The sequence below is a fragment of the Fukomys damarensis genome, unplaced genomic scaffold (genome assembly GCF_012274545.1).
Source record: "Fukomys damarensis isolate Sample0158 unplaced genomic scaffold, DMR_v1.0_HiC HiC_scaffold_34, whole genome shotgun sequence".
NCBI lineage: Eukaryota > Metazoa > Chordata > Mammalia > Rodentia > Bathyergidae > Fukomys > Fukomys damarensis.
This window is the reverse complement of record NW_022900946.1, coordinates 23,532,427-23,545,014: the sequence shown is the minus strand read 5'-3', so window position 1 is coordinate 23,545,014 and position 12,588 is coordinate 23,532,427.

Genomic DNA, 12,588 nt, shown 5'->3' with positions numbered 1-12,588 from the left:
TGCCCCTACTTTAAAAAAAAAAAAAACAGAAAGATGAATTTGTTAGCAAAAATCTGGGATGTGCAAAACCAAACAGTGAAGCGTCCAGCCCCCAGCCCCCACCTAGTGCAGCCCTGGCCCCAGCTCCAGCGGTTTACGCCCACTTCCTCTATGAGGACCTTTCCTCCCGGGGACCTCTGCTGCGGCCTAGAACACTGCCCTGTTCTTCTTACCAGCAGGAGGCCTAACAGGTTTCATCCGGGTCTGTGCAGCTGTTGGGTGTAGAGTGGCTTCCAGGTTAGGCCAGCTCTCACCCTGCCGAGGGCATCCCTGTGCTGAGGAGCTGGAGTCTCCTGGCCCCTCTAGCCTCAGGCCATTTTCTTTCTTCAGGAAGCAGAGTGTGGCAAGGGACACCCAGGCCCGAATTTCAGACAGGCCAGTTTTGAGCCCCTTTCCATGACTGGGCGCTTCCTGGCTTGTCCACTTGACAGCAGACTCCCTTGGGGAATGGCCAGTGTCGTTCCTTCTCAGGACCAGGGAGGCGGCCGGGCTAGCACTGGTGCTCAGCCAGCTGTGTCAGCCCAGAGGAGCCACGTGGGGCTCTGCCTGTTGCAGGGGCTTCCTCCCCGGGATCCAGGGCCTAGAGACGCCCTGGTGACATCTGCGAGCTCAGGTCTAGGAAAACAGAGGGTGGGAACATAGGAAGGGCCCAGTTCTATTAATAACCTGCTGCATGCTGGCCATGGGAGAGTCCCGACCCCTGCTCTTACGGGCACATCCTGGGGCCAGGAGAGGCCTGTTGGAGATCCCTTCCATGAAAAGTCACCCAGCTGGCTGGGCTCCATAAAGGAGCAGCGTTGGAGCAGGGGAACAGATGTCAGGTTCCCTGTTCCTGGGCCCAGCACAGAGCAGACCACTTTTATTTCGCAGGAGAGGGAATTGAGGCCTGAGGTGGTCTCAAACTTGCCCCAGGGCCACCTGGGAGCGGGTGACACAATCCAAATGCCTGCCTCTCCCTCCGCCATACAGGGAAGTCTGGGAAGGGAGCAGCTGCATCAGAAGACTCTGTGGTAGATTTCTGCGGTGGCGTGAGTCTGAGGGGATAATTAAAGGGTGGATCTGTGAGTGGCTCACAGGAAGCAGAGAGCCTCAAAGACCCTACAGGGCTCTTGGTGGGGGACTCGGAGCCAGCTCGGACAGGCAAGGCTCCTGCACTGGGGAGCAGGCGGCTTCATCGCTGGGCCAAGAGCCTGCGCAGGTGAGGTCCACCCAAATCTGGCTGCTGGTCCAGGGCTGTCCTGTTCTGGGGTCCTGGAGGAAGGCCGGCACCCCACTACCCCCTCCTACTGTAGGGACAGCCAATGGAGCACAGAGAAGTGGCTGCTCCCGAGCACCCTCGGCACTCTGTACCTCCCTGGGCCACTGAGCAGCCCAAGGGTCAACTCGCCTCAGTTTCTCTTATAGTCAATGTAGAACAAGGTGCCTATGAAGTCGAACTTGCAGCCAAGGTGGAGCCCAGAGTTAGCCACTCACAGCAGAGTGAGAATTAGCGGATGCATTATACCAGCACTAGAGGAGTCCAGCATTTAGCTGAAGAGAGGAGGTGGCGCCTACCAGGGCCCAGGCAACCATCCTGGCTACCCCCGCCCTGGCCCACCAGGACAGGACGGAAGCCTTGAAGTGCCAGGTCTTTGAATGGCCCATCTCCATGGCAACGTGTGGGCACAAAGGGCCGGGCCAGCAAGCAGGCAGCGGCAGCTGGGTAATGCTAGGAGGAGGAAGAGAATCTTTTATTTATGGGAAGAGAGTGTTGGGAAGCCGGGTTACACCCACGCCCACGGCCGAGGCCTGAGCTGACTCCACCCTCAGGCACACCACTGACCTGTCTAGCCTGGCCGGGGACACAGAGCACAGACAGGACAAAGCTGGGGTGGGGACTGCGCAGGTGAGGTTCACCCCACTATGCAGGTGGAATTCCCACATGCACTCAGCCTGAGCAGGGATCCAGAGGGCTCCTAGGAGCACGGGAGCTGCCACCACCCAGCACACCCTAGGTCTATGAGGCCTGCACCAAGGCAGGTGCCCAATGGGAGCCTGCGGGACCAGCAGTGAGGAGAAGAGACCTGAAGTACCTGCTGCGGAGGTAGAAGCCAGGCAGGGGCTGCTTTGGTAGGTCCTAAGGAAGGGCCTCACCTAAAAGCCAGCGAGGGCAGAAAAAGCCACCTGTGCAAAGACCCTGAGGCAGACTGAGCTAAGAGTACCTGAAAATGCGCAGGAAAGATGGGAGCTCAAGCGAGTGGACCTCATCCATCACAGGCTGCCTTGCTTCTCCATGCCATCCTTGCCTCAGCATCCCCATCTTGGACATGGGAGACACTGGGTATTTTGGGTTCACCTGCTGCAGGTGAGGCCACATCCAGCACCCGCTCCTCAGGATCTTGCCCTCTGGCTCACACTCTACTCCTTGAGCCTTCAAACACAGATAACAGCACAGGGTGACAAGGGAAGAATCCGGACCCAAGACTTGGGGAGGGGGGCAGGAAATGCCACCCAGAGGGACAGAGCCTCCCCTGCACACCTGGCTGTCGCGCCCCACCCTCCGCCCAGCGTGCCCGGCTCCTTTCCCCGACAACGTCTAAAGTGCATCCATACGTTGTGAAATTGAAAAGGCCGTACTGGACATTCCAGACGGACCCGTACACTGTCCACACACACACGCTCGCCACTGAGGCGGGGAGGGAGGGAGGGAGTGGACGGACACCTGTTCCCAAGGCGCTGAGGTTCTAGTGAGGACCAAACCAGACAGGGGAGGGGCTGTGAGAAGAGCTGCGTCCTCTCCCTCGAAGCTCTGGGACCAGGGTCTGGGACGCTCCACGCTTTTAGGGAGCCCTAGAGCCAGCAGCCGGAGAGCCAGGCCAGGTGTGAGCCCCTGCCCCACACCCCGAGTACGGAGGGCGGCTGTTACAATCACCCCGGTATCTACTGTGCCGAGTCTGCCGCCTCTGTCCCCGGGGACAGTTCGCTGGGGTCAGCTTCTGAGATCGGAGGGGGCTCAGGGGGCCAGGTAGGACGGGGAAGAGAGGGAGGGAGGGGCTGGGACACAGGCAGGACCCGTGAGTGGGTGCACCTCAGCGGGAGGGGACGGCCAGGGCAGGGTAGGGCCGCAGCGCCATGGCCCTGTTCCGGTACCGCCTGTCCCCGCTACTCCAAAGACAGGGTCCACGAGGCATGCCATCAGTAACGACGCGTGACACGTACCGGCCGTGTCCACGGCTCATCGCTTGGGACCCCGGCCCTGGAAAGCCCTCCACGCCTCCTGGGGTCTCTGACGCCGACGTTGAAAGGCCGTATCAGCCCTTGAGCCTCTTCCTACCCCAGCTTGAGGCTTCCTCTTGCACAGCGTCTCATCGCCTTGTTCGATCCCACCTCAGCTCAGTGAAGTCTGGGGTCCAACAGCTGGGAGAACTCGGGCCAGGTCGGCCGATGGTGGAGGCTCTAGGGGAGCATCACCAAGACCAGGGCCCTGCTCACCCCTCGATGTGAGCGAAGACACCCTCTAAGCCACCCGGTACCTGCCATGTCCCATCTGAGTGAACAGACTATCCCACAACACAGCCATGGGACCCGGGGTGCCGAATCTACGGGAACCCCGTTGAAGGCCTCCTTTGCCTGAGCAGCTGCTAAGGGTTGCAGGGGTGGCAGGGCCCAGTGGTGCTCCGTGCCTCCTCCCCGCCGCCTGCCACCTCTGTACTCTAGGACGTTCCTGAGGCTGAAGCTGCTGGCCTGATGGGAGGGAACAGGGAAGCCGAGCTGGCGGGTATGGCAGGGGCCACTTGCCCAGCACAGCACAGAACAGGAGGTTCAAAAACCCAGAAACTGGACAGGAGGCCTAGACCAGCTCGAGGGTGGAGGGTGCGGCAGCCGGCCAGGAGAAGGCAGGGCCAGGGTACAAGGCTCTGTTCTGTGAGCCGTGGCACATGGCAGAAGCTCCAGCCAAGTTTTCAGACGGGGCGGGAAAGTGCTTCCTTTAGTCATCCCCCTCTTTCGCTACAAAATGCCCTGGCCTTGAAAATACTGCTTCTGGAGTAGCAAGACAGAGCCCGTTCACATCCACCTGCCTGGCCCAGTTCCCGCATCCGGGGGCCTTCAGAGCCAGACAGCGCCATCCAAGGACGAGGTCTGCAGTCACAAAGACTTCTGGGGGGGCTTGGGGAGGTGCAGGCTGCTTTTGGAGCCGGGCTGCTGTCTATTCAATAAGAGGCACTTAGCGTGGGCGCTCGGGTGGGTGTCACCCTGAGCCCCGAGGAAGGAGGCCAGCTCCGTTGTGTGTGCCCATTCCCAAGAGAAAGCTTATGGGTGTTGCTAGCTTCTCACAGTCAACTGAGACCCAGCCAAGGCCACTGGCCCCCAGCATCCTACCCGGCCTGGGCCCAGTGTCGCACCCAGTGGGGCCTCCCCGGCGTGCCCTGCCTGGGAGAGGGCGCTGTCAGGGGTTGGCTAGGGCTCCTGGAGGCTGACCGACAGGCACCCGAGGATACGGGTGTGGGTGACACGACTGTACAGGCCTCTAGCTCCGGCCTCCCCAGAGGCCCAACCTGAAGGGTCGAAGCTGAGAGGAACCCACTCTGGGGCACAGTAACCTGCAGGGAGTGCTACATGGGGAGGGTTCTCCCGCCTGTCTGCCCCAGGCCTGTCTGGGGCTCTGTGTGCACCCACGTGCCCGCCTGCCCAACCCCCTCCCTACCCACTTCCTCTGGAGGCACAAGGCCTTGCCGAGCTGCAGGGGGCCAATTATCCCCAACGCCAGGCGGCTAAAGATAATTAGGAGACAGGCTTTTGAAGCGGAGCGAGCTCTGGGGTACACCCGCCGCACCAGGACTGGGGGACTTGGCAGCCCACCAAACCCCAGGCCTAAATGCCAGTCCCATGTGCTGCCATCTGCCCAGGGAGGTGGCATTTTTCTGGCAGCAGAATGGGAAAGCCAGGTACTGAGTTGTGGCCGAGCAGATGCCTCAGGACCCTGGAAGTGAAACCCAGCCCCTGACCCATCTCCTCTGCCTTCTAGGACGTTCTTTACTTTCTCAGAAAATACAGTGGTCCTTAAACTGGAGCTGAGCTCCCTGTGGCCTAGAACCGCCTGCTCTCAGCAGAGAGGATATCTGCATTCTGGCCTGTAGGCTTGGGGCAGTGGCCACACTCCGAGTCTTCCTGCCTTCTAATTGGGCAGAGCAAAAGGAAAAGCGAGTGTCTCCCTATTAAAGCAGGCAGAACCCCCCAATCCCAGCCCCCACACGACGCCCCAGAACTGTCACGTGCCCCACACCCAGATGGAGGGAGGCCCACACTTGGGCTCAGTACAGGCAAGTCCTGAGCGGGGGATCCGCCTGTCTCTGAGCTGACCGTTAGCATGGGTCGGGAATCTGAGTCCAAATTCTGCGGGCTCCAGCTCGGGGGAGCGGCTCCCTCTCAGCCCTTCCTCTGGGGAGAGCCTGGACCTCCTGAGGCAGCTCAATCTCCTCTGCAGGCCCCAGGGGTGGGGTACGCAAACAGAGGCAGACCAGCTTCTTTGTTCCCTGACCCAGCTGTCTGCACCCAGCCCTGAAAGGTGAGTCATCCCGCAAAACTCCAGGCAGATGACAGGGATGAGTAATGAATGACCAAGGAGCGCTCAGCAAGGAATCTGGCTGAGGCTGGGGGAGCGGAGCCACAGTGGGGTCTTGGAGCTCACTCTGGGCAGTGGCAGATGTCAAAGTTGTGGAAGTAGCTACCTGCTCGCTGACCCAAGAAATAAGAAGAAACTCTGAGCTGGGATGGGATGATGTGGGGCAATAGACACGACACACAGACAGCCTCTGGCTCTAAGAGACAGAAGCCTCACCACAAATGCAGTGAGATGGTAGAGGGAACTTGTAGGAAGGGTTCCAATAGAGTGGATTTCAGGGGTGGCTTGATCAAGGCTCATCTCTGCTCTCCAGGGTTCCCTTGGCCATGCCATCCTGCGGGCCCACTTCATCTTCTGGGCAGCACCCCCAACTGTACCTGTCACCCCAGCTGTTCATCTGCCACCTTGGGCTCCATCCTTGCTGCACCAAGCCGGATGATCACCAGTGTAGAGCAGGCCACAGCAACCTGGCTGGCCTAGGCTATGCTTGTTTCTGATCAGCAGGAAAAAGTCTGCTGACAGATCCACTGCTGCAGGTGGGAGAAACAGGTTGGGGAGGAGCAGGGCCGTTCCTCGGTGCAGCAGGTACCCCAGAGATCTCGTGACGGGGGAGGGTGGAGAGCAGTTAGGAGCTTTGGTGTGGGGTGGATGGTTGGGCCCACAGGAAGGGGAGGAAGGCAGGAAGGTGGGGAGCGGAGGTGGGGCTCGTAAAGGAGAGCAGAGAGTGATGTCCCTGGGGCAGGTGCACTGGTTCCAGAGGGTCCGCTGTGCACGTCTGGTGGCAGGGGCTGGGCATAGGAGCGTGTGTCCCGATGGCTGGGTTGCAGCAAGGACTGTGAGCCTCACTAGTCCCACTTGTGAATTCTAGTTGCAGACAGACACAGGAGAAGGGAGAAGGCCAACGGCTTGGTGTGCTCTCGGTGAAAAAGTCTAGACCCTACCTGTGGGGCTGAGGAGCTAAGGGGGCTGCACTGGGGCTGACGGCAAGGAACCGGAAATAGCAACCTTGAAGCTGAGCGCTCCTCACCACTGGATGACACCAAGGGACCAACCACCAGCTGAGGCCACCAGGCCCTGCAACCCCCAAGGTGCTGCGCTCAGGGCAGGATCACATGGGTCCACCCATGCCCGCTTTATGGGGACCCGGTTCTGCATGGCCACCGACTAGTACCGGCCACCACCCTGGAGGAGCCACACCATGTGTGTCCACAGATGTCACCGCTCCTCCAACCCACCTGCCAGGTGAGGGTCTCCACGCGTGGCTCGCTGAAGCCGGTGCTAAGGGACACACAGGGCTAAAGCCTCACCTGACCCTCCCGGGCCCAAGGCTGTGGAATACCAGGCTCTGGGCTGGCGAGGACAGCATGCAGGAAGGTAACCCATTATGGGGACAGTGAAGATTATGCAGAGGGCCACATTTTCGGCATGGGCAGCAGGAGAGGGACCTGAGCAGGGGCGGCCCCACACCAGCAGCTTGTCTGAGGTCAGCAGTAGGAAGAGTAAGGCCTGGCCTCTTCCAACAGTGGCCTGGCCAGAGTCTGGGGTCTCTTGGAGGTGGGACAAAGTCCCACGGGTTGGAGGCAGAGTTGCAGGGGTGCTGGTGGGCTGCAGTTGGCCTGCTAAGTGCTGGCCTGCAGCTCTGCAACTCCATGGCCCTCTGCTGCTCTCTGCTGTCTGCCTCAGTCACTGCAGGACCGGTCCTCTGCAGACACCAGTGCTCCCTGCCCTGGCCCTCCTGCCAGCCCAGAGGAGAGCTCAAAAGGTGTGAAGAAACCTATGTGACGGTTTCTTCAGGGGCCAGGAGCTATGCTGACCCCGTGCCTAGCCTTTCCTAGGCCAGTGGGCCTGCTGGGCTCTCTGGTGGGACTAAAGTCTTCCAGGGACTAAAGAGAGGAGGGGCCCAGAGAGGCTGAGCTCCCACCCAAAGTCAAGGTCAGCAGACAGGATGCTCCTTACAACAGATGGATCCTCTGCATAGCCGTGGCCCAGAGGACAGGACAGCCCACCACGGGCCCCCTGCAGCTCCCCAGTCTGGCCACTGGGGGTCTGAGGTCACCCAAGTACAGGTTCACCATCTGCTTTCCACCTCCTGCCCCCAGGTGCGCCCCGAACAAGGCCCTCTGCAATTCCCTCCCCTGTAGGACTTGCTGTTCAGACCTGGGGGGAGTTCCTCTGTGGTGCGCTTTCTCTGTGTGTCACAGAGCTGTGGACATTAAAAATGAATCCCACCCATCTGAATGGCATTTAATACATATAATTAAAAGTAGACATCCCAGCCATAGGACACAGGAGCACATTTAAGGTGAGATTGACACCGGGAACATGGCCAGGCTCAGCCCACACGGGGCCAAGGAGGGTGGGATGGGAGTAGCAGGGACGGAGGGAGCCAGGCCCAAAAAGAGGGATATGAAAAGGTGGGGTGTGGGGTAGGCAGGGACTTAGGAGACTTGAGGCCCGGGTCAGAGAAACTGAGGCCTTGGGGAGGCCAGGACCGGGAATAACAGTCCAGCACGGCCTTGAGCTGGGCCTAGACTATTGGTGGCCTTGCCGTTGCTAGAAAGACCCTGAGCACCTAAGCTGGCTCCTAGAGGCATTTCCACACCTCCCACAGTTTCGATCCCTGGTACCAGAGCTGAGCCTGGGCAGGACTCCATGAAGGGGTCAGTGGGGACAGCGCAGCAGACCAAACAGACCCCGTTGGATGAGAAACTCCCTCCTGGCTCCTTTCCCTCCAGAATGTCACCCAGAGTCTGCCCCGTTCTTTTGGGAGAAGCTCTGAGGGTGTCTCCCTTGCTGCTGGCAGGGACAGTTGGAGAAATCTCGTTTGGTCACACCCTCTCAGGCCATCCAGAGCTGTGTGCCCAGTGTGGCCTGTTGAGTGTCTAGAGAACCCTCCCTGCCACTGGGTCTGCTCAGGCCACTCCAGGGCCTACTCTTGGGTGTTTAGTCCCCTGTGAACTCTCAGGTGGACGTGAAGGAGGAGGACCAGGAATATGGAAACAGGGCAGGTGAGAATTTCCACAAAAGAGGGAAGACACAGTCCAGGATGGGGAGGGAAGGTCCAGAGCAGACACATCAGGGAGAAGGTGTGATGAAGTACAGGATAGAGTAGAGGGGTGTGCAGTGACCGAGTGGTCTCAGGTCGGTTCACATCACTTCCGGGCAGGGTGGTGGGTTTACACAAGCCTCGCGCACACACAGGGGCAGGGCCAGTATCCCACATGCAAACAGCCTGTACACATATGGGCGGGCACAGGTCTGTGTGCGTGCACACAACCGGCCTGTATACATAGGCATCGGGCCAAAGAAAAGGGACTGGAGGAAAACAACCTCAGGCGTCCTCCCTGCCTTCTGCCCTGGGTACTGGCATCTCAGAGGAGGCGGTAGTCTGCATCACCCTTCCCCGTGGTCGCCGCAGCCCACCGAAGCACGCGTTAGCTTTAGGACCAGGAAGGAGATGAGTTTTTTCAAAACACCAGGCAGTGTCTGGGGCACCCGAAGGCCTCTGGGAGGCTGAGCAGGGGACTAGGGATTTAGCTGCAGGGTGTGGCTGCACGGGGACCAAAAGAGAGTGACAGGACTTTGCTTTATGCACTCAGGTTTTGAGTTTCATCTTATTTTTAATTGATGCATAATAATTATATGTATTTATGGGATCAATGTGATTTTTGATTATGTACACATTGTGTCATGATCAAATAAAAGTAAGGAGCATGTATATCACCTCAAACGTTTATTGTTTCCAATCAGTGAGAGCATTTGCAGTCCTGTCCTCTAGCTGTTTTGAATGTAACAATACTGTTAACCATAGGCACCCTACTGTACCACAGACCACAGTGTATTCTTCCTGGCTCTAACTAGTACCTGTGGACCAATCTCTCCCTGTCCCCCCTTCCTCTAACCCTTCCTGTGATAGCCACTGCTCTGCTCTCTTCTCCTGTGAGATGAATTTTTCAGCTTCCATGCGTGAATGAGATCATGTAACATTTGCCTGTCTACACCTAGCTTACTTTCCTTAATATAATGTCCTCCAGGTTCATCCGACTAATACAGATAAGAGAACTTCACCCTTCTTTGCATAGCCAAATGGTATTCCACTGCATATCCCGTATTTTCTTCAACCACGTATCTATTGATGAACACATAGGTTGTTTCTCTGTCTTGGTTATTGTGAATAATGCTGCAATAAATATGGAAATGCGGGTGTCTTCCTGACACACCGATTTCATTTCCTTTGGATACGGACGCAGTGGTGAGATTGCTGGATCTAAAACTCCTATGGAAAAACAGAAGATCCAAAATAGCTGAAGCAATTTTGAGCAAAAAAGATAAAAGCTGGAAGCATCACACTGTCTGGTTTCAAAATATACTATAAAGTTACAGTAGCCAAACCAGCACAGTGCTGGCATAAAAACAGACACACGGGCCAAGCACAGATGAGAGCCTAGAAATAAACCCCTCACACTCACAGCCAGCCAATTTCCAACAAAGTTGCCAAGAACACATCGGGAAAAGGACAGACTCTTCAAGAAATGGTGCTGGAAAACTTGGATACCCAGGGCTCCACTCTGGAACTGCGCCCTTGTACGCGACAGCTCACCACAGACGCCCCATAGCCTCTGGGCGAGCCTGGCTCCCAGGCTCCCTCTGGGCCAACTTCCTTCTGGCTTTCCAGGTGGAGCAGGGGACCCCATTCTGCCATTCACGTTCACGTAGGTATCTCCAGACCGACCCCTGCTCCCTCCCCAAATGCAGGAGCTTCCCGGGTGTGGTGCCCTTCACACCACAATCCAGCCTCAGAAAGGGCGCAGGGAGCCCAGTGTCCTGCTTGCTCGCTTCTCCTTTCATCCCCTCCAGCCGGAAGCATCTGGGTGGGCAGGGGTCCCAGCTCGCCTGCCCTGCGTCCTCCTGGGGGCTTCCCCTCGGTCCTCTGGCCCTTGGGGAAGGTGCGCACTGGCCTGTCCCTCCTGCGGGAGGTTTCTCAGGTTAGGTCTCCCAGCTCCCCACCCCACTCACACATGCACGTGGGTTTACACACCGATCAGATGCAGGGAAGACCCCATCTGCACTGCTCTCTGGGATAACAGGGTCTGCCGCAGCCCAGCCCTGCAAGGGAGGTTTTCTCTCAGGGGCTGCAGAGGCCGGCGCAGCTGCAGACAATGGCTGTCAGCACCTGGGAGTCTGAGCTGCAGCTGCCTCCTCGGCGGGGGCTGTGGACTGCTCAGGAGGACGTCTGCCACGTTCACCTCACAGGGCCGGGGAAGCTAAGGTCAGCACTGCCCAGCACCTGGTGGGACAGCAAGGACCAACAATAAAGCCACAGCAAGGGTAGGAAATCAATGCTGGGCAGAAGGACTAACCCCAAGCACACTAGGGGTTCGGGGCAAGGCTGACCCTGGGCTCCACATGCCACAAGCAGTTCCACACCCCAGGCTCCCAACCACACTCGCTCAGAGCTGCCCCAGGGAAGGAACAGAGGCCTTGGAGGGCCCTAGAGACACCTCTGGCCACCGCCAGCCCGGACCAGCCAAGCAAATCCCAGGCGACGCAGCTCTAAGGGCACAGCTCCTGCCTTTCTGGGGAGACAGGACACATCTCGGCCCGGTTCTGATGGTTACACATTACAAAATAAACTATAGGGTTCATTTCGTGGTGTTATTGCTTTTGTAAGACATGACAGAGGCTCAAAAAGAGCAATTGATGCAAAAACATCGCTGTAAAAATGAAGGCTCATCCCGAGTCTGCTTGCCTCCGTTCCCATGACTCTCCCCCACCCTTACCCTCTACCCCGACTCCCCACTCCCACGCCTGACCTGTGTGCTCATGCAGCTTGGACCGTGTCTGCCCATGCTGTTGGCCCCCAGGCAGCTACCCATCTGAGCATCTTGGGAGCACCGTGCTCCATGCCTGTGGTAGACTTTTAAGGAATTCCCGAGCCTTTCTTACCAGGAGCCTTGACTCTGGCCACTGCCTGGAAGATCAGGGGTTGAAGGCTTAGGGAGAGGTCCCAGCTCAGCCATGCCACCCCGGAACCAGGATGCCATCCCAGGGAACCACGCAGGACAAGCTCTGAACGTGCTGCCAGCTGACCACTAGCTGAGACCTCGGTTGAAATGCCTCCCACACGGTCCTCAGTTGAGGCCCCTGCAGGCGAGGCCGTGGGGCTACAGGAGGGAGGGCCTTTCAGCAGGATACGTACAGCCTCCATCTGTCCCGGTACCGCAACCAAGGGATCCCGTCTCTGCAACTGCACTGGTCCTTCGTGTCCTGACGCACCTTGAGGGAGCTCCTAACTCCCCCCACACCCAGGCCCCAGGAGGCTGTGGTTTGGCGTCCCCTGTTTGGGAGCTGAGGATGATGGGACCCACTCTGGGCTGGGCCTCTCCCGAGGCTGCTAGAGGGAAAAAAAAAAGAACACGCAACACCCATGAAAAAGAAGCAGGGGCTACCAGCTGCTCCCAGGACGCTGGAAAGGGCAGACTCGAGGACGCGTCCAGCTGGTAGACAGGGGTGCTGACTGTGCCGTCTCGGATCAGAGCCTCTCCGTGGACCATGGGCTGCCTACTCGTGTCTTCTGGAGGCCTGGCTGTCCCCACCCAACCGGGATCTCTCTGACCTCACCTCAGCTGTCCCCGCTCTGGGAAGCCCCTGGCTCCCGTGCGGGTGCTTGGGAGGCACAGCCAGCTCAAGGCGGCTGCAGGGCACAAAAGGCCAGACCGGGCCAGGCCCCGGGGTCTGCAGGCAAGCTCACAACTGCACACACACATCATGAATCTCCTACCTAGGAGCAGGGACTACTGTGGCCGAGGAGCTGAGCAGCCCTCCTCTGCTGAGGCATCCGGCAGTGTCAGTGCCATTTTCACCTTTGCCCAGGGCTGGGAAAGGCTCGTTTTCACTGCCCTGACTCAGGCTGGCTCTAGGCCTCCGCCAAAAGGCACTGCTTGGCT